A 22,953-nucleotide genomic window follows, 5' to 3' on the forward strand; every position below is an offset into this window, starting at 1 on the left:
TAAGTTCACTAATTGTGTAATAATTGAGAATTAATTAATTTCAGGAATAAATATTTCATGTTACATGTAGGACATCTTATACCCATTAATTCAGAATTCTGCACTACACGTTTAGTCTAAAAGTTAAAGTGTACCAATATTGGTACACTTTAACTTTTAGACTATTATGTATAAAGAATTCCTAATGAATTTCTAGACAGTTGATCACCAGAAAATATTTTGAATCTATATGTTAGGGTAGATTGTCTTTGAAAATTGCAATAATCGATCTTTAAAAATAAAATTATAACGTATACACCCTTTTTTATATATCTAAAAATAGTATGGGGGATTCTAGCAAGGGAACTACTGGCACAGCACGATTCAAATTCATATAAATTCACAAAAGCGAATGAAAGAAAAGAATTTGTGTACTGTACATGTAGACTATGTGTTTATTTATAATAAGGACCTATGACTTCATCATGTTTCTCAAGACTGCAAATGTTACTAAAGATACCAGCCCTTCCTTTCAAAATGAGCTAATTCGAAGGAAATTCCCTAAGACAACTCAGGCTATTTTGAATCCTTGGATAAGTTGGATTACCGCATGGTCGTGCAGCAGGTTATCAATCAAGGTTTGGATGAATGATATCACTATTAATAACATCAAATGCCATTGAACTGCAGTTAGACTTCATTAGAATCACAAGACATTTTGCCTGCCCCGTTGCCTAGCAACACATAAAACAACCACATTTTCTGACTGCCGCCTGCATGTCAGCTGTCTGCTGAGGAGGCATTGCTGATGATGATGACGAAAGTCTCTCGTTTCCAGTAAGGAATTTGAGGAATAAATATAGAATTTGACTAATCAAAAGTTGATTTAACTAAATATATTTCTGGGTCATGTTGCAACAAGGGCCTCTATATCCCCCACCTCTTTCACACCCCCCCCCCCTTCCTCCTTATGAACCTTGATAATATTTCTTCTTTTTTTATGCATGGAGGAAGAAATCAAAGCAACTATAATAATTTAATTTGTTCATACAGCGCATGTACAGTACATGATTGTATACTGTATTCAATACATGTAACGTACATGTACATGTATATCTTAGACACACATTTTCACATGTGTTCATGTAATACCCACAATTGTAGATCAACATGTTTAATGTACATGTACATGTACATGTACATGTAGTACTGTACATCAAGAAAGTTGTGCAGAAGAGAGTTAATGTAAGTTATTCAATTCAATACTTACATGTTTGTCAGATATGAGTAATTTATTAAGTTTTTGGCTAAATAAAAATACTTTGGTTTCAGTTGAAGCTTTTGGCCATTTTACCCTGAGTTTAAAACAGCTCCGAGCAGACTTACAGATACATTGTAAGCCAACTTATTGGAGGCCACGATTATCAGGCACATTGTTATAATACCCAGACAAGCAGCAGTTATCTTAAGATGTAAAATATTGTAAGAGCGGGCATTTATAAGTAAAATACTAACATAATCTGGGGACTAAATTGAACACGGCCCCTGGTTACCATCAACAAACCCTCGCACAGTGGAAGTGTCTCATTTACTGGGGAGCCAGCGGTTGTTTTACACCAGGAATAGGGTCACATTATTATCCCCTGTGGGGATATTAGGATAAAGATCAAATTTAATCGTTCTGCCTGGAGTGAGCTGTCTCATATGACCAATCATCAGCAAGGTACATGGGTTAAAGTGTTAGTAGGCCTGTTTTCATCAGCTCGAGATTGCCAAATATCCTGATATTTTAACTATCCCGATCACAAATTATCTAGTTAATTTGCGTCTTCATCAGCCCAAAGTTGCAATTAGCTGGATATTTGGTCGAGATAATCATCCTAAGATATCTTGTTTGCAAAATATCCCACTATTTGGCAAAATATCCCGCTATTCGTCCGGTAGGTCCTCACCAGCCAAAGACTCGCACTATGCACGAATGCTGAGCAAAATATCTTGAGCTAATTTCTCAAGCTCGAGTTTCAAGTTTCAAGGTCGTGTCTCAAGCTGATGAAGACCCAATTTGTAATTTCAAGCTTATTTCCCAAGTCAGAAATAGGGGGCTATGTATTAGGCAATCTCGAGCTGATGAAAACATGCCTAGTCTGTGATTAAAAAAAAAAAATGAGCTCAGTACCTCAGGTCCACTATTAAACACTAGGGGTAACAGATTTAAATAAACTTAGCGCAGAGCAGACAAAGTGTTCATAGTAATTGCTTCTCTGTGAGAATACATGTAGTTGATATTTGGAACAGCCTCCCAAACCAGATTGTGGAAGTGGATACTGTTTTTCAGTTTGTAAATAGGCTGGATAGGCTTTGGCAAAATGCTGAACTTAAAGGTAATACAAAGTTTTGGGACATTTTGAAAATTGGGTGGATAGTGATTCTTTTCAATTTTGATATATTTGGATGCTCCTGTGGATGAATTATAAGCACTAGAAAATTTAGTCCCTAAAACGCTTCTGCTTTCGAGAAAACTTGAATATAAAAATTTACCGGTGCTCCCGGTAAATTTTGATAAATTTCAAATAGCGCCTACGGCCGTACAATAGTTGCTGCTACCATGAAAATCTCAGAAAATGTAATTGTGATATAAAATTTCCAGACGGGAATAGCTAATCAGTCGATTTTAGTCAAGAAGCATTGTTTTATAGCTTTATTAATATCTTGGCCTTGAGAGGGAGCTATACAACACAAATAGTTAATTATTTCCAATCTCCTAACTTAAGACTTGATTTCAACCGCGATAACGATCACTGAATATTGTAGGATCGCATATGCTTCCATTATGTTCATTTGAACCAAATTCATGACCCCATACCAAAACTTTGTATTACCTTTAAGGTACGATTATTAAAATCACTTTCCACTCTTAAGTATCTTGAACACTGTGCAAAGAATATGTACATGTATGTAGATAATTAAATATAGAATGCCAAACTCAGTTTTACTCACTTCATTTGGAGAGAGTGAGATTGTTTCCACTCTGATGCTAGTATCTTGCTAGTCTGCAAGTACAGACTCTATTATGACAGTTTACCAAAATTCCTAAAGCCTTGAGTAGAGGCTACAGTAGCTCCATCAGTCTCTGAGTGTGTTAAATAAGGAGTAGCTTGGTGGAGAGCCTATACATGTATATGAGCAGTTAGCATACATGTATATGTAGTCTCACCTTGCAGACACTGTTATGCACGACTGACGAGGGTTTTACCTGCAAATTACTGTTAACTACATTGTAGGTACGCTACATTCAAACACATCACACCTTTATTACCAAGGTTTGTACCAAGGCTAGCCAAGTCCGATGCTCATTATCCGCCATCTGCCAGACATCTTAAATCAATCTGTCCTATTTAAATAGCTGCAGCCAGAGAAAGAACCATCAAAACATCATGACTGTACCATGAGCAAGGATTTCTCCTGCGTATTCACATCCAAAGGCCGGTTTTCTACTCTTGTAATTTACTGTATCAACTTCCCATACCGGTATATGTACAGATGGATGTTATTTGGATATTCTAATGAAAAATGCAGGATTTGTAAATTGCAATATAATGCCATAAAAGGAAATAATAAACAAACCACATTCTCATCTTAAATCAATCTGTCTTTATATTTAGCAGCATCCAAAGAAAAAAAAATTACCCTCAAAACCTCTCCACCCATACCACCATGAGGAAGGGTTTCTTCTGCGAATGTTTAAGTTGGCATTAAAAAAATGTGAGAGAAAAAAAACCCTGCATGTTTCAGAGAGCTCTACTTTAAAAATTGTTAGATATTAAAAGTAGTCTACAAATACTGTACAGTACATGTACTACAATGTTTCTACCCATTAATCAAAAATTATAGAGCTTTCCCTGCAACTCTATATCTTAATTTTACACATTTACATTCATGCCCTTGGGCTCGATCAGCTGGTGACACTTTTTCTGCAAAAACATTGCACTATTAATATCAGTTTGAGTGCATCGTTTCATTGGTGTTGTTTCGACCTCTGTATGAAATGATTTCGAGTGACAAACCCCCAGAGCTCTGAACAGTTCTATTAATGACATTGTACAAATTACTTTCAAATACGTATCTTTGTGTCACTTGTACATGTATAAGAATTCATTGTCAAGTCATGCTTTGCTATTTATACTTTTATGTTTGTTTGTACTCTCATACCCCGAGAGGGGGTCAAAGAGTCAATAAAATACTTCTTTTTCTACAAATGTATGATCCATGCACACGAACATGTACAGTACACTGGACAATGAGCATTTTTGTTTTTGTATCCCCCCCCCCCTAGCTGGGCCACCCTCCCACCCATTCACAAGTACAAGTACATGTATAACAAGCGTTGAGAAGATGAAATTCCAGTGTTGAACAAGGAGCCACTGTACAAGCAACAAGCCATAACCCCTGATGAAGGAAAACTTAAAGGAACAAAGCATGCATATACAAGTCTGGTATTATTAGGTCTATACAAAAACAATTATGGGGCTAAATGGTACCACTTCAATATATATTCACTTATTTTTATTTGCTTGAATAGACCTTCCAGCTGGTACAAGTTCAATTTGTTGAAGTACATGTACATGTATGTTATACTTTTGTCTATACTTTTTCTTTTTCTAATGAAAAAAAATCTCAAACTGGCTACAATTAAGAGATTTCAGAAATCAAATATTGACATTTTTAATATTTGTGTATCAACCAAAAAATTACTTTTTTTTTTACGAGGGCCCTTTTCAGATTTCCCCTTAAAAAAATAGCCCCCCTTAATTATTTTGCGGTGGCTATTTTGGAGCTCAGGGGGGCTTTTTTTTTTTTAAAGGTTGTATTTTTTTAAAACGCGGTTTTACCTAATTAAATTCCAAGCAAAGGCACATATAGATACAATTGTAGCGTACATAATGTTATGTAGAGTATTGCAGACATTCAGATACCCATGATTTATTCACGTTGTGTTAAACGTGTGGCTTTATGATTTACATATACATGTAACTAAAACTTGTCAAAAGGAGTGTTTTGTTTAACTGTTCGTTTTTCATATCCTAAGAAAATATTATCACTGACACGCGGGCTAGGAATTAATTTTTTTTATGGGGGCTACTTTTCCCCATTGCCTAAAAAAAACCAAGGGGCTACTTCCTTAAAGCCATATTGTAAGCTGTAACAATAAGTTGTGTTTTTCCTTAGCCATCATACTACTAGCAACCAAATTGGTAGGTAATATGTTATTTAGTCTTTTTTTCTGTCCCAAATTTAATTGTTATCATGGACAATGCAATCCCATTAAAAAAAAAATCTAGACCATTTATAACCATTAAATGTGAGTAAATATTTTGACTGTTGTCCCACATACCGATGTAGGGTCTATTTGTTATGCCGAAACATGCAAAATCATGGCCTTATTTTTTTTTTATAGACTCTAATTCTAAAGGCCAAGCCAAAGCTAGTTTCATTTCGTAGACAGAAATTGATGTCATCATTCATCACTCATGACAATTGGCCTGGCATCGATCGTATATAAATAATTTAATTTAATTAAACAGTAGTAAGAAAGCTTCTGAGGAGTAGGAACATCCTTAATATATTTATTTACGGTTTTTTTATAACAAAATTCAATTTCTGTGTACGAAACTTGCTTTATACCGATTTTACAGGAAAAAATCCGGCATTGATTTTGCACGTTACGTTATTACAAATATATCAGTATGTGGGACAACAGTAAAAATATACTCGCATTTAATGGTTTTAACTTATAAATAACACAATTTTAGACGGAATAACATTTTTTTTAATGGGATTGCATTGTCCATGATAAAAATTAGGGCCAGAAAAAAGACTAAATAAACATATTACGTACCAATTTGGTCGCTAGCAGTTGAGCTCTCGTCACTCGCAAATACTTATTTGCTTCATACAAGGAGCGTGCGGGCGCGCGCTGGAGCTGAGCTCAAGGCTGAGCTAGTACGTTTCTGTGTATTGTGAATGTGTGCGAACTCCGTATGCATTCATGCTGTGCACGAAACGGCCGGTGGCCTGTCCGGCCGCCGGGAGCTTAGGCGCAGGCAGGCGGATACCGCTGTAGATCTACCTACAGTAGGTGCGACCGCCGATCCGCTGCAACTCACAAAACTTTTAAAATGTTGATGGAAGTTTCTAGTTTTGGAGTTGGTAGTTGGAACGGAGATTTCACTCAGACACATCAATAAATTGGTTTATTAATTCATAGGGAATATCAATTTATGGCGGGGGCGATTTTTCAAGATATATTGATTTTTTTTCGCCCTCGTCTTGATTTTTACCGTGGCGATTTCAGAGGTTTAGGGGGCGAATCGCCCGTCGCCACCGTGTATTTTTTTCGTTGTTGTGTATACATTAATTGTTGTAAGAAGAAATGTAATGACTCAATTGTCAACATCCATAGATTACAGTATGTACATCGTATCTCCCTCCTTCATTTACACCCGCACCAATTATGCGGGTGTTGAGATTCCAGGGCTGGCCGATGGCCGCGCTACTGAGCGGTCCATTTCAAGAATCAAGTGACTTGTGCGATACGATCTCTGCTCAACAGTTGATGGAGGGCTTGTTATCACAGCATCTTCTGTGCCGGTGTATTAAACTGTTAATGTGTCAATATGCACACCATCTCAATGCACCAATTACGCACCGGCATCTAATGTGTTTATTAAAGGTGTAAGTTAGGTGTAACACCATTTGGTGAGCTACAGTGTAGAAGCATACAGTACAGTACAAAGATATCAACTTTTGGGATGTATACATGTAGATCATGCATCCCTTTCTAAATTCCATTCCCGTTTTCCACTCTCTCTGAGTTTCTCTCTCTCTCTCTCTCTCTCTCTCTCTCTCCCTCTTACTTTTTATCTTTCTGTATGTCAGTCTGTTTGCCTGTCAGTCTCTCTGTCTGCATGCAGATGCATGATCTCTCTCTAGATCTCTTTATCACTCCACCCATTCTCTCCCCTCTTGCTTTTCTGTACCCCCCCCCCCTTCTCCTCTCTCCCTCTCTCTCTCTCTTCCTCAATCAATCTCTCTCTTCTCTCTCTCTTCTCTCTCCCTCTGTCTCTCTCTCTCTCTCTCTTCTCTCTCCCTCTCTCTCTCTATCCCCCTCCCTCCCTCCTTCCTCTCTCTCTCTCTCTCTCTCCCCCCTTCCCTCCTACATGTACTCCTATCTCTTTCTCTATCCCATTCCCTCCCCTCTCTCTATCTCTCTTTCTCTCTCTCTCTCTCTCTCTCTCTCTCTCTCTCTCTCCCTCTCTCTACCCCTCCTCCTCCACCCCCCCCCCCAAATCCCTCACTCTCATTCTCTCACAACTCTTTCCTTTCTCTAGATCTACAGTATACAGACCCTCTTCTCCAACACTTTACCGATCACCTTTTTACAACACATGGGCAATTCCACGGTAACGGAAGGACAATCAGACAAGATTTTTGAACTTCAGGTTCATACTAAAAGAACTGTTTTATTAGTATAAGATGTGAAACAGTACAGATATAATACCTATATAAGTGCCTTTAATTCTCCCCAAAAAATTGTCATTATAGTTAAGTAGTTTAAGAATGTGCATATTAATTATCTCGGTAACGGAAGGACATAAAAATGGACATGGTTTTTCCAGTTAATTAGTGTTTATCCAAACTTTGTGAAGTTGATGAAGCTTTCCACTTGACTGAAACACATTTTGTTCCCCATAGTTTAATACATACTAATAAAACATTTCTTTTAGTATGAACCTGAAGTTCAAAAATCTTGTCTGAGTGTCCTTCCGTTACCGTGGAATTGCCCACATGTAAATCTGTTTTTCTCCTCTCCCTCTATCAGTCATCAATATAGAACTGCTCATTTCTGCCACTGTCTCTCACCATTCTCCCATATGACGGATGGACGGGTATGGTGGTGGTGATGATAGCAATGATAAAGAAAAATCACTCATCACTTCCAATGGTACCCGCATCAAAAGATAGTCAACGATTGCTACATCTATTAGCTAAATTGGAGAAGGGAAGGGCTGACCAATTGCGTGGCAAAGATGAAATGAAGATCACACTCACAGGCCTAAAATAATTTCTAAGGGAGAGTGCATCACCCCCGACTCCTGACAAAATGTGTGCTGAATGCCAGAAGGGCCTTAACGCGTACTTTAATAAAGGTGCAACGGCCTTCTTGCTATTAATGGACAATGATTGTCTAGATACATGTACATGTATGTCAGTAGATTATATACAACATGTACTGTAGTCCAGGGCCCCATCTTATAAAGAGTTTTGATTAATTGCAACTTATTATATAATAGTTAGGCAACTTGCAATTGATCAGAGGATGAGGAGGGGAGATGAGAAATAAAGAGAGATGAGGGAGAGAAAGAGCTGAAAACAGAAAAAGAGGGATGAGGGAGAGAAAGAGATGTAGAGAGATGAGGAAGAGAAGGAGATGGAAAGAGATAAGAAATGGAGAGAGATGAGGGATATAAAGAGCTGGAGAGAGAGAAAGATGAGAAATAAAGAGAGATGAGTAGAGAAAGAGATGCAGTACACCTGTACATGTAGAGAGAGATGAGGAAGAGAAGGAGATGGAGAGAGATGAGAAATGGAGAGAGATGAGGGAGAGAAAGAGCTGGAGAGAGAGAGAGAGAAAGAGAGATGAGGGAGAGAAAGAGAGATGAGGGAGAGAAAGAGAGATGAGGGAGAGAAAGAGAGATGAGGGAGAGAAAGAGAGATGAGGGAGAGAAAGAGAGATGAGGGGGAGAAAGAGAGATGAGGGAGAGAAAGAGAGATGAGGGAGAGAAAGAGAGATGAGGGAGAGAAAGAGCTGGAAAGAGAGAAAGATGAGAAATAAAGAGAGATGAGTAGAGAAAGAGATGCAGTACACCTGTACATGTAGAGAGAGATGAGGAAGAGAAGGAGATGGAGAGAGATGAGAAATGGAGAGAGATGAGGGAGAGAAAGAGCTGGAGAGAGAGAGAGAGAAAGAGAGATGAGGGAGAGAAAGAGAGATGAGGGAGAGAAAGAGAGATGAGGGAGAGAAAGAGAGATGAGGGAGAGAAAGAGAGATGAGGGGGAGAAAGAGAGATGAGGGAGAGAAAGAGAGATGAGGGGGAGAAAGAGAGATGAGGGAGAGAAAGAGAGATGAGGGAGAGAAAGAGAGATGAGGGGGAGAAAGAGAGATGAGGGGGAGAAAGAGAGATGAGGGAGAGAAAGAGAGATGAGGGGGAGAAAGAGAGATGAGGGGGAGAAAGAGAGATTAGGGAGAGAAAGAGAGATGAGGGGGAGAAAGAGAGATGAGGGGGAGAAAGAGAGATGAGGGAGAGAAAGAGAGATGAGGGGGAAAAGAGAGATGAGGGAGAGAAAGAGAGATGAGGGAGAGAAAGAGAGATGAGGGAGAGAAAGAGAGATGAGGAGGAGAAAGAGAGATGAGGGAGAGAAAGAGAGATGAGGGAGAGAAAGAGAGATGAGGGGGAGAAAGAGAGATGAGGGAGAGAAAGAGAGATGAGGGAGAGAAAGAGAGATGAGGGGGAGAAAGAGAGATGAGGGAGAGAAAGAGAGATGAGGGAGAGAAGAGAGATGAGGGAGAGAAAGAGAGATGAGGGGGAGAAAGAGAGATGAGGGAGAGAAAGAGAGATGAGGGGGAGAAAGAGAGATGAGGGGGAGAAAGAGAGATGAGGGAGAGAAAGAGAGATGAGGGAGAGAAAGAGAGATGAGGGGGAGAAAGAGAGATGAGGGAGAGAAAGAGAGATGAGGGAGAGAGAGAGAGATGAGGGGGAGAAAGAGAGATGAGGGAGAGAAAGAGAGATGAGGGAGAGAAAGAGAGATGAGGGAGAGAAAGAGAGATGAGGGGGAGAAAGAGAGATGAGGGAGAGAAAGAGAGATGAGGGGGAGAAAGAGAGATGAGGGGGAGAAAGAGAGATGAGGGGGAGAAAGAGAGATGAGGGAGAGAAAGAGAGATGAGGGGAGAAAGAGAGATGAGGGGGAGAAGAGAGATGAGGAGAGAAAGAGAGATGAGGGGGAGAAAGAGAGATGAGGGGGAGAAAGAGAGATGAGGGGGAGAAAGAGAGATGAGGGAGAGAAAGAGAGATGAGGGGGAGAAAGAGAGATGAGGGAGAGAAAGAGAGATGAGGGGGAGAAAGAGAGATGAGGGGGAGAAAGAGAGATGAGGGAGAGAAAGAGAGATGAGGGGGAGAAAGAGAGATGAGGGAGAGAAAGAGAGATGAGGGGGAGAAAGAGAGATGAGGGGGAGAAAGAGAGATGAGGGAGAGAAAGAGAGATGAGGAGGAGAAAGAGAGATGAGGGGGAGAAAGAGAGATGAGGGAGAGAAAGAGAGATGAGGGGGAGAAAGAGAGATGAGGGGGAGAAAGAGAGATGAGGGAGAGAAAGAGAGATGAGGGGGAGAAAGAGAGATGAGGGGGAGAAAGAGAGATGAGGAGGAGAAAGAGAGATGAGGGGGAGAAAGAGAGATGAGGAGGAGAAAGAGATGTAAAGAGATGAGAAATGGAGAGAGATTTAAGGGAGAGAAAGAGAGATGAGAGAGGGAAACAGATGACAGTGTACAATGTACATGAGATCTACACGTAAATGTAAATGTAGATGACAAGTCCTTCAATATGATTTACTACCCAGACATCTAAGGTTTGTGTTTCAGGTCACAGGTTACTAGAAACATTTCAAGCTATTTATGCACAAATAAACTCTGTAAAGTTTTGAATACAAGACCTTGTATGATAAAGAGTTTCACTGTTCAATCGATTGTATCTCCCCCAAAAAAGGTCTGTATGTCATTCAATCAATATTACCTTTACAATCATCAGTAACCTCAAACAATCAGTGTCTTGATACGAGTAGATAATATTCACTGTGAGATACATGTTGTACATATAATGCACAATCAATATAATTTTAAGCTAGAATGAAGATGGATCTATACAATTGATTGTAAGCCAATTTTAAAACTACAGGGCCCAGAAATAGTATTTCTACTTTACATGTACATGTCCATTCAATGAGCAAATGTTACTTTAAATGTTTCAAACACCTCTGTTAGGGTAGCAAGAGTATACATTAATGACAAAAAGGAGTATTCTCTGCGCTTCAGGAAAATGTAAAGTGTGTCTCCATGTTCATCAGAAGTTTATGTGATGTCTGTGTATTTCATGTTCAAACAAATAACAAAGTTCTACAACTATAGAATGTATACAGTGCATGTACATGTGCACCAGTAGGCATCTTTTGGATGAGACTTTGATGCATTCATTGTGTGTACATGATATAGGAGTAAAAGGACATGTTCAAAATTATTAATGTTCTTTTGATGGATCAAACAAACTAAAGTATACAAACCTACATGTATCTGAGCAGGTTTGGCGATTTACATGTACATTGTATTTCACCAGTTTATCAAAATATTCTATAAAAACCTTTAGACTGCCTATATTTGTGAACATGCAAATACATGCAAATTGTCAATATCCTTTCAGGTTATCGATGTTCTAAATAAATTTGCATACAAAACTCTCTGAACAGAATTTGGTGCATTCATTCACCATTTTATCAAAATATTTTGAAAATGTAAAACTCTTTTACAACAATACAATAAAAAGTTTGTGTACATAGAGACAAGTCCAATTTCATGTCAGGTTTTATGTTCAACAACAAACAACTAAAATATTTTGTATACAGAACTTGCTGAGCAGGTTTTGATGCCATTCTTCGACAAGTTTGTTGAAGTTATCACAAATCCTTCAGGAAAAAAAATGGTTAAACTCACCTCATATCTCTGCATCTTCCATGCCGACGACTTCCAGCACGCAGAAAGACCGCAAAACTTCTCGGACGCTCCGAACACCGGTGGCGAGGTTCAGATCTGAAGGAGTCGTGGCTTGCGTCAACGACAAACCGAAGATTAATATCATTCCAGGGATGAATAAACCGCAGATTACTTCAACATCTGGTCGATGGATCTGACGATGGGGTGCTTACAATCGTGAGAGGAGCTGAGAGAAGATCGATTACTGTTTTTGAAAACTCTACATGTACCTGTTTGGTTGCACTGCTTCCCTACTGGCGTGGAAGAGGAACATTGAAGTAGAGTTTTGAGAGGAACATGAACACTGTACAAGTATGTCTTCTCAGATAACTTGTGGTTTTTACGCTGAAATCAAATGATCCTCATCTGATAAAATATTTGATTTCAGAATATTGATTGAATTCAACGTGCGACGGGCGGTCCTGTTTTTCTTTGCTTGTCAACATCTAGCATATTATCTATTCAAGAGAACTCTTTAAAACCATGGATTTTCTCACACCATGTTATTCCAGATGTCTCAGTTTGTCTTTGTGTTTCATTATTCAGTCTTTTTCAACATGATTCAGCAATATCCTTTAATGCTATCCAAGACCAAACTCAAGAGCAAGGACAAGACATTGCACCTCTTGGATGGTCAAGTTCGCGCCTCTCCTTTTGCATCTGCAGTTCTGCACCCCTCTTGCTGCCACTGTGCACACAGATCTTGCTGGGAAACTTAGAGCAAATGGACTTCAATCATTCCATACTGGATCACTCCCCTCCCAGCTACGACGACGACGACGCACTGAGCATCATCGGATGAAAGCGAGCTGTGATAATCTATGCTGGGGGTAGTGGTATTCCGTATATCCATTCACGCACACATCTTCCCTGTGACTGCGTTACAGACGGACTGTCATAGCGATTTTGCTATCCAAGGCTGACAGGATCGAGTTCAGTGTATGACAAACGACTTGTGATGGGCCTGTATGCATGTGAATGAAAAAGCATTATTCAATTAGGAGCAAATAAGATTGATCAATTTCAATTGAATTGAGGCACTGCCATTCAGTTTATTTCATTATGGAGGTCACTTCTTTGCAATCAAAGAAGACATCTGTGCCAAGTCTGTCTTTAAGATTAAAAGAAAAAGAAAGATGTACATGTATGTAACAGTTCATGATTAATTTCCTAACATTTGCAGTCACACACATACTTTTATTTAAACATCATACAGCACTTTTACTTCCTTCTGGATATATTTTTCTAGGTTCTTACTTTATTCTTCCCTTTTGTCTTTTCTCCATCCTTCTTTTAAACATGTATCTCCCCCCCCCCCCCCCCCCCCCCCCCCCCCAAAAAAAGCCTCTCTCTCTCTCTCTTCCCCCTTCTCTCTTTTTTTCCCTCTCTCCCTCTCTCTCTGTCTCTCCCTCCCTCCCCCTCTGTCTCTCCCTCCCCCCCCCTCTCTCTCTCTCTCTCTCTCTCTCTTCCCCATCTCCCCAGATGTCACTCTCGGAAACATCTCATTGTTTTACTACTTTCCTTAATAACTGTAATTACAGGTTTTGTAACTGGCTGCGGCCGGCATTTCTCTTTCTCTCCCTCCCTCCAAATATATCATGACCAGTGTTTGACAGGTTTCTTCAATTCTATTTCTCCCTTTGTACAGAAAGCTTACACAATCTCATCCATACAACATGAAATTGTGTAAGTTAATTATAAACACCTCCCTCAAGTCTTTACACTTGTTTTTACCCTCCTCCACATAATTAATGTGCCTCAGTTTGGACTAATGAGTTGCTGTGTACTCTAGACAATTGAAATTCAAAATTGCTCCTTGAGGGCTAATTTATTGCTCTGAACGAGTATGAAAAATAAATTTGGCAGGCGCCTGCCTCTTATAATTGGAAAACAGTTCAGAGATTTGTTCACTTACTCTCTCTCTCTCTCTCTCTCTCTCTATCCCATATCTCATTGCTCATACTCTTCTGCATCTCTCCCTTTCCTATCGCTATATCCATCCCTCTTTCCCTCTCCCATCTCTCTTCTTCCCCCATCTCTCTCCCACACACATCTCTTTTACTCCCTCATCCGTCTCCCTCCCCATCTCTCTCCCTCTCTCATCTCTCTACCTCTCTCCCTCTCTCATCTCTTTCACTCCCCCATATCTCTCCCCATCCCCTGTCTTACCTCCCCCCCCCCCCCCATCTGTCTTGTTCCCCATCTCTTTCCCTCCCCATCTCTCTCCCTCTCTCATCTCTCTACCTCTCTCATCTCTCTCCCTCTCCCATCTCTCTCCCTTCCCATCTCTTACCCCATCATCTCTCTCCCTTCCCCCATCTCTCTCCCTATCCCATCTCCCTCCTCCATCTCTCTTCTCCCCCATCTCTCTTCTTTCCCATCTCTCTCCCACACACATCTCTCTTACTCCCTCATCTTTCTCACTCCCTGTCTCTCTACCTCTCTCATGTCTCTCCCTCCCCATCTCTCTCCCTCCTACATCTCTCTCCCTCTCTCATCTCTCTCCCTCTCACATCTCTCTCCCTCTCTCATCTCTCTCCCTCTCTCATCTCTCTCCCTCTCTCATCTCTTTCACTCCCCCATATCTCTCCCCATCCCCTGTCTTACCCCCTCCCCCCATCTGTCTTATTCCCCATCTGTCTTATTCCCCATCTCTCTCCCTATCCCATCTCTCTCCCTCTCTCATCTCTTTCCCTCCGCCATCTCTCTCCCTCTCTCATTTCATTCCCTCCCCCATCTCTCTTCTTCCCCATCTCTCTCCCTCCCCCATTTCTTTCCCTCTCCCACCTCCCATCTCTCATATCTCTGTCTCTTCTCTCTCACTTTTTACAGTTACCCTTCTCTCTGTTCATCCTTTATTTCTCTCTTTCTGTTTTCCATATCTCCCATATCTACATTCATGAACACTCTCTGTCTATACATGTATTTCACAGTAATATACAGTAGGATTTTAACTCTGTGTTAATGTTTTAGTTTTATCATCCTTCTGGCTCTAGAAGCAGTCCTGTCTAATATCTAATATTGTCACTAAATCATACTCTACACTTTCCCATTTTTAAACATTCAGCCATCTTATAAAATAAAAAGAAAGCAATTACATGTACATGAAGGTACCACTGAATTGCTGTGATTTACAACCAATTAGCGACCAGACTAAACAAGTCCTACCACTCTTTGATTAAAGACTCTTACATGTAGAACTCATTTCTACACATTGTAGGAAAAGCAGATGGAAAAAGAATGCATAACAAATAACAAACTTTGATTTAATGTATAAATCTTGAAAAATGATAACAAATTATAAATGTTATTGTAGCATGTCACATACATGTACATGTACATGGATGTGTTTATTAAACTATATTCTTTAGTTTGCTATAGTTTTCTATCAAAATTTAGAGATTTATAAATCCTTAGTGGAATCTCTCTCTCTCTCTCAAACCAGGATGGATATAAGCAAAAATAACATTGTGGTATCTTTTAATACATGTGGCATACAGAGGTTACTCTAGAGCCTGTGTATAAGTCAAAATTAAATTATTAAAAAAAACAGTGACTAATGTTGCATGCACATGTAGTTCTACGCATAACAGTCACAGAGCAGACGGGCAGCTAAAAAAAAACACCTGTGCTCAAAAACAACTGAATAGATGCAGTTTGAAGAGATACACCTGTAAGACAAACAAAAAGGTTTATCCATACAGAGTGGACAGCCTGTTTCTCAAGTCAAAGACTTTGGCACAGACAATACTGTAGTTCATGTAGTGTATGTACTTTGATGACCCACTGACCTAAATACATATTTGTAAGCTCCTTTTAAATGGAAAGTCCACCCTGGTATTATAAGTTGCTTTTATATCTTAATCGTAGCAGGAAAATGAGATGAACAGGTCAGTTAAAGTTTGAACAAAATATGATTTTAAAAATAAGGCAATTATCAATTTTTGAAGTTTCCATCAATCAAACACAAATTGGCAACTCTGTGATGTTTCTTGCGAGTTTTCCATCCCATTTGCTCTGTCTTTCTCATAATCTTGACAAAAGGAAAATCAATTTCTGAAAATCCCTGTACAATCATTACTCAATGTATCTTGAAGCAGGGACTTGGGATACAACTAACAAGTCCCTGCTTGAAGTAAATATCTCCTACATCCTACATCAAGTAGATAATTAGATATATGTATACAATCTACATAATTGTATTTAATTAACCATCAATGTCAATGAACAATATACATGTACATGTAGTTGCTTTCATGTTTTCATGATGGACGTATTGTGTTGGTTCTAATTGGGTCATACATCATCTTTCAACTGACATACGCATCCTGTTCATCACATACCTGTAGAGGGCACTATTCTCCTAAGTATCACAAGTATTCTAGTGCATGTACATAATACATCACATGTTCCACAAGGTAACTTTATTTCATCATGTACATGTACATGTACCATAGCAAATGTTGATGAGATCATCTAAACATTCTGCATGAACTCAATTCTATGAACCCTTTTGAGATTGTCATATAATGACAGCGTCTAAAGTAGATTGTTTTTGTTTTTGTTTAATTTTTTCGATTCTTTTCTTGCCTTTTGACTTTTTGCTTTATTGCTTTTGTTTTTAATCATTTCTTTTTTTTTCTTTTATCGTGGAGCGATCATCGCAGAGAAAGTGTCACAGTCCACCTCTGAGTCTGCTATAAGACTAGACATGCCATGAACAAGTTTTCATTTGAATTTACTTTTTCGCTGACTGAAATTCACATCATCTGTTTACAAGAAAACAAAAGACCTGAAAGCTATGGGGCTGAGAGGAAAATGTTGCACAATACAAATGAACAATCAACAATTATTAAGCAAACGTTTGTATGCTGAATATTGTTGTAGTTCTCAAGATTATAAACATCACTATACAACCTGAAACTTTCATATTTTGGGGGGAGGCTGGGATTCACAAAAGTTTCATACCACAATACAACTGATCCACAACACTAAATTATTGCAACCTGTGACAACATTTCTTGCTGTGAGAACCGTTGTCCTAATATTTATCAATTTACACAAGTTTCAAGTTATAAACATTTCTCATTTTTACTTGCAGACCTCGAACAGGACAATCAAAATGACATACTTGAATGATGGAAATATAAGCATTAGAGACTGATTGATGTTCATGTAATAAACCTTTGCCCCAATAATAGATGCATACACATGTATGTTTCATTGGAAAATAGGATCCATTGCCATAGTAACTATAAATATAAACAATGTCTTGACCCTTGGACCCTTTTGGGGGATGGATCTGTGAAGAGATTTGAAATGTGAAAAATGAATCTGCATTTAATATCAAATCGTGGCTACCGGTACTTTTCGGCTAAAAATCCATATAGCAAAATGTAGGCCTAGAATTTTTTTCTTTCGCTAAAAAAAGAAGAAGAATTGAATTGCATTACACATTAATATTAATGAAATGCAACATTAAGTAAAAATGAATAAATTCTTGGAAAGGGTTAAAAAAAAAAAAATTGCCATTTGAAAGATCCAAAAGTGCTTTGGAAAGCTGATGTCAAGTTGATAAATATTTCTTGTATTTCAGGAAATAAACAACGAGGTATCGTACATAAATGTACATGTATAAACAAACACAAAACAAAAAGAAGTACACTGATTGTTATTCAAAGCCATTTAATCCTAACGAGCGAAAACCCTAAATAATTGTATGTAAGATCCATGTATGGTATTATGAATACGTTGTACAATATCGTAGGTTTAGTAAGAAAAAGCTTTTAAAATCTACAGTATATAATTCTAATTGGCACGATGACAATCTTTTTCTTCAATGATTTGTAGCATTTTGTGCTCATGTGATAACATCCCTTAATATTGAGGTTCAGGCCATGTTAGATTTCTCAAGAATTCAAGCAATTACTAGTAATGACAACAAATGGAAAGAGGACAAAATGAAAATTTACCTTATTTGGATGCAAGGTATCAGAATTCACTATACAAATCAAGTATTTCCAAGACAGGGAGTCTTTAATAAACCATCAAATTGTCTTTCTTTAGCAATGTTTTTCAAACAAATCACAATCACTTCTTCCGATTCTGCATACTTGTACATTGTACTTCACAATCCCCTATTATAACAATAATCGTTGCAATTATGGGCTCTACATGTGTTTCAATCTCTACAGAAGGATCTGTAATAATTTGCCATATTTCAAGGACTGTTTTCTGGCTGAAGGTGATCTTGTTTGTATAATGGTTCTAGAGTATTTGCTCGATGGACATCTGTTGCTGCTGTATAGACAGAAAGATCAATAGAAGAATCTACATGCAATCAGGGAGCCATTAACCCAGCTCAAGCAGGGTGTTTAATGGCCCATTCAGACCGGAGAAAAATTTAACCAAAAACTTGTATCTCATTAAATGCGCTTAAATATAATTGTATGCAAGACAAATTCATACTGATTGTAAACTTTTTCAATACTCCAATTTGGGTGACATGAGGATAAATTGTCATTGTCATTGATTTTTCAACATTGGTGTCGAATCGGGCTGGATCGTAAAGAAGGGATATACAACACATACCAAGCATTTAGTTCGTAATAGTGGAATTATATATCTGAGGAGGGACTGCAATAGTACTATGCCGTCCCTCCTCAGATAAATAATTTCTGTATATCGTTAAGATATGATGCGGTGAAACAAAGGCGGTTAGGTAAAACTTATAAATAGGCTTCATATATTTTATGTATCTTGTAATTAACACAGAGCCTGGTCAATTCGCGCAAGTCCTTTGTTGCACGCATTTGCCATTCATTTACACATTTAAAAAGGTGGCGGTTTATTGCGCCTCATCTGAAAAAAGCCGTAAAGCATCGTTGTACAGAAGGAGCATTTTATATTACAGGAGAATATATTGTATTTGTAGGAGGGTATATTCTATGAAGAAACACCACAAACAGACTTTTAATATGCCAGTTGACAAGACAGCAGGCCAATCACTAGTGCATGCATACTCACAATACGGTGTAAGCCCTGCCGGGTTCTACAGTTTTCATACAAAATATGAAAATGAGAATCAAAACAATGCTAGAATATTTGTTTTCTCTTTTACGGTGTTTCGATACAACGTATGCATGCATACCTTCCAACATTTCAAAATGAGAATTAAGAATTTTTAGCACGGTATGTCTTCGAAAATAAGAAATCTGTACACTAATAACAGGCGTTCGCACATGCAGCGGCAGTGTAACTGGCAATACGTGGTAAATCTGTGCAAAAAAGCGAATACAAATTCGCTGCTCAACAATCATGCAGCCCTTCAATGCACGCAATACGTGAACTCTCACGTCGCGGCATATGATAAAACAAGCTTAATTTGGCTTAAGCAACACAAAAAAACAAAAAACAAAACAAAACAAACAAACAAACAAAATTGAAATTTTGAAAATCCGGGATCTCTCGCATTTTGGGGTCCTAAAAATCCAGAAAAACAGGATATTCCGGATTATTCGGGAGGGTTGGCAGGTATGTGCATGTACTGTACAGTATGACATTCAGATCGTACAGTGTATACTATTTATTACAATTACTTACATTTTATTTTGGTAGTCTAAATGGGGAATATGGGGGAATTTACGCGGTGTTTGCGTAGGAGCCAGGTTTCCTAGATTATCATTAAATTAAAGTTTAATTACTGAATTCACACGTCAGAGTGAAGGGTTTAGGAGCAGTTCTAACAAACAGGCTGTTAATCTCTGTTTGTATGCACGAGCGCTGGGTTTCAATGATTAATTTCATCATTAATTTACAGTTTCATTATTCAATTCATATGTCAAACTGAATTAATTGAATATGATTTTAAGCAGTGCTTACCCTCAGTGTGGCACTGAAATATTTTTGTTTTCTCTCTCTCTCTCCCTCTGTCTCTCTCTCTCTCTCTCTCTCTTTCACTTTCTGTCTCTCTCCTAGCTCTCTCTCTCTCTCCCTCTCCCCTCTCTCTCTTTACATGTCCCTATATCTAATCTCTCCATTACCATCCTTCTACATTTCAATATGTAGCATACATGTATCTACCATAAACAGTATACATGTACATGAATGTAGTGCAAATATATGTCTACCCATTGCACAGGTGGTAGTACCATTTCAATTTCAATATTTCTTTTATCAAGGTTTTAGGCACCCAGGTATTCTCTTCTTTTTAGACATGAGTCATCTACTCAAAGATTTCACACTCCAAGTGACCACTGACCCAGTGGGATGCACTTTACATCTCCTTGATATCACAACCATTATCAAAGAATTGCTTTCAATAAAAAAAAAAAAAGGCTTTTGTTCTGATCCTATTTAAAAAGCAGTGCACAATTTGCTCTCCAAGGGTTCAATAACAATAGGGAGTGCTCACAATACAAGGTGATTCGTGAAATTCAGTCATGCATAGTCATACATGTAGGTAATGATGTCACAATGGAATGGTGTATCAAAACAATGGCATACTATCCTCTTCTCTACTGTTACAAGTATTTAACTGAGCCACAACTTGCACTTGGTCTCTGGTGTATATATTTGGGTTACGATATATTATAATACAAAAATGTTAGGACAATATTGTACAAATATACGATGGCCCTCGAGGATCTAGCTGAACTATTCGCATCAAAGGAACATCAACTAGTACTATTCTCATGAGGGCCATAGAACTAATGATGTTCCTGAGTGCGAATATTTCAGCTTGTTCCGTGAATGAGTCATTGTATATTTGTTTTATATCCCTTCCATCTGTACCATTCCTCGTACACATCTGTAATTGAACCGTACTCACATTCGCATTCATTGCGGAAGTTATGCGGTCAAAAACTTTGTATTACACCCCCATTTACATGTACCGTATTTGCCGGTGTAAAGGCCGCAGTATTTTTGGAAGAGAAAATATCAAAAAGACGGGGTGCAGCCTTTGCGACGAAAGAGTAACAACAAAAAAAAAGTAAGTCAAAACCAGCACGAATTTGCACATATGGGACTACGAACGGTACAATAACTATACCACTATGGTACAGGACATTTCCACACATCTTACCAACAATTTTATCTTGCATTGTTGACTTGAAGACGAAACTAAACTTCCAACAACAACATCTGCCGATATATATCTTGATCTAAGTTCATGCCAATGCATTGCAAAAGTAAAAGAAGGGCCCGTTTAACAGAGCTGCCGCGAAGCATCCAGCACGCGAAGTTGCCATTTTGAATCAATTTCAATACACAAGAGCTGTGGCGCAATACACAAGAGAGAGGCGCAATGTATACATCAGAGAAAACTGCAGAGAACAGCATTAGTGCGGGATGGCCGAGCAGTCTAAGGCCGTGATTTTAATCACATCAACATTTGTACACAAGAGATAAAATCTCGTCTTCGACAGAAGTTTTCGTTTTTTTTTAACGTCAAAATCGGGGGTGCGGCCTATGCGGCGATGCGGCCTTATCGCCGGCAAATATGGTAGTTAATATCTGTTATACATATTAGATAACCTTGTACTTTGGTATAACATAATTAGAGTAATTGCTGTCTCATCCCCTGGTTTTCGTCCAGCCATCCAGCCTCCCACATCAAAATGTGCACAGCTTATAGACAATTGCTAGCAAAGGGCAGGGTTGCGGGCATACAGTATGCTTAATACTGCGTAGGATACACAAATAAACTCATTTTAACATGTAGTAAATACATGGAAAGTATAATCATTAAATTAATCAATGGCATGTGACGAGCCATGCATGGACTAAATATAATAATATAAAAGCATGGAGAGCTACATTACATATGACATACTTGTACAACCCTAAAGAAATGTTTCCTTGCTATTGCATTGTCCGGATCTCCAACGTAGGCGCAATCCCCAGTACATACAGACATTAATCTTGCTGCAGAGGGGCATATAAGTAATTATACTTGAAGCCCAACATCAAGGTAAACCAGGGTAAATCAAGGTAAATATGAATTTGTATCTGCATGAGGTATAAACATGTACATGTAGACATCTACACCTGTAGACTTGACAGTTTGATTTAGTAAAAATGATGATTGGATTTGGAAGAAAATATCTATTAATGTACAAATAATACACAGGTGTGGTCGCATTATAAATGGCTGATGCATTCATGAGGTGTAGCCGAGTGTATTTTGTGCCATTGTGAATACGGGAATAGCGCTGCATCGCCATAACGTCACAAACAAAAACCCGTGTGTTATTTGTTTTATAAAATGGGTCGACACTCTTACACAAGGCAATAACACTGTAAACCTGAAATCTTCATGAGAAATTACGTGCGTACACAGCCGAACGCGGCAGCAGTGGCCTCGTAAACAGACTGTGCAGTGCATGGTGCGACTTCTCGTAAACATGCATTGAATTACACGCAGCGTGCATTATGACTTTTTGTTGCACCTTTTTTGCACGCCTGTTGCACCAAAATACACTCCCGTGCATATGGTAAAAAACAATGCACGGTCACGTGATCCATTTTGACGCTTTCATTGGCTACATTCTCGAACCCATTTTATAACATAAAGTAACAAATCATTGGACATCAAAATGTATTAGGACTCAGGTCTGGTATCAGCTGATCTTGAAGCTACTGCCCACAGTGAGACCGGCAATCACACTCTAACTGCATTGAGAAACCTCTCCTCATGCACTAACCTGTATGACGCACTCAGTCTCTGTTCTGTATACAGGTGATATCAGAGACTGTAGCTTTCGACTTATGTAGGTTAAGGCTGCGACGAGTACTCGAATACTCGCATTGTTGACAGCTATTTTGTTGTACTCGAATACATGGCCGCCATTTTTTTTTTTTTTTTTTGCCAATTTTTTTTTCTTCTCCACATGGCACTGTGCCGGCCGGCCGAAACTCACCTGGGCCCAGAAAAGCACCGGCAGGCTACCGTGAGTAAAAATATTTCCCAGCTCAATCATACACGGGGTGTCACTGTCAACTCACCACTCAGAAACCAGTCAATTAATGTCCAAATTTCTGTTTGAACTTCAAGGATAATTTGTCTGTCATCTTTAGTTTTAAAAACAACATTGTTACTTTAAGTTGTGAGAATTAAG

The 22,953-nt window shown here is 38.7% G+C and overlaps 1 long non-coding RNA gene across 2 annotated transcripts in view; it reads right to left on the bottom strand.

Moving 5' to 3' along the window:
* The window catches only part of LOC115928015, a 39,726-nt gene that overhangs the window by 15,582 nt on the left and 1,191 nt on the right, over positions 1-22,953 (bottom strand). For both annotated transcript variants that reach the window (XR_004065820.1, XR_004065819.1), the window contains exon 2: positions 11,795-12,797. This is a non-coding gene — a long non-coding RNA (uncharacterized LOC115928015). The remainder of the gene's footprint in view (positions 1-11,794; positions 12,798-22,953) is intronic.

This window comes from Strongylocentrotus purpuratus, unplaced genomic scaffold (assembly GCF_000002235.5).
Source record: "Strongylocentrotus purpuratus isolate Spur 01 unplaced genomic scaffold, Spur_5.0 spur5_scaffold_21, whole genome shotgun sequence".
Lineage (NCBI taxonomy): Eukaryota > Metazoa > Echinodermata > Echinoidea > Camarodonta > Strongylocentrotidae > Strongylocentrotus > Strongylocentrotus purpuratus.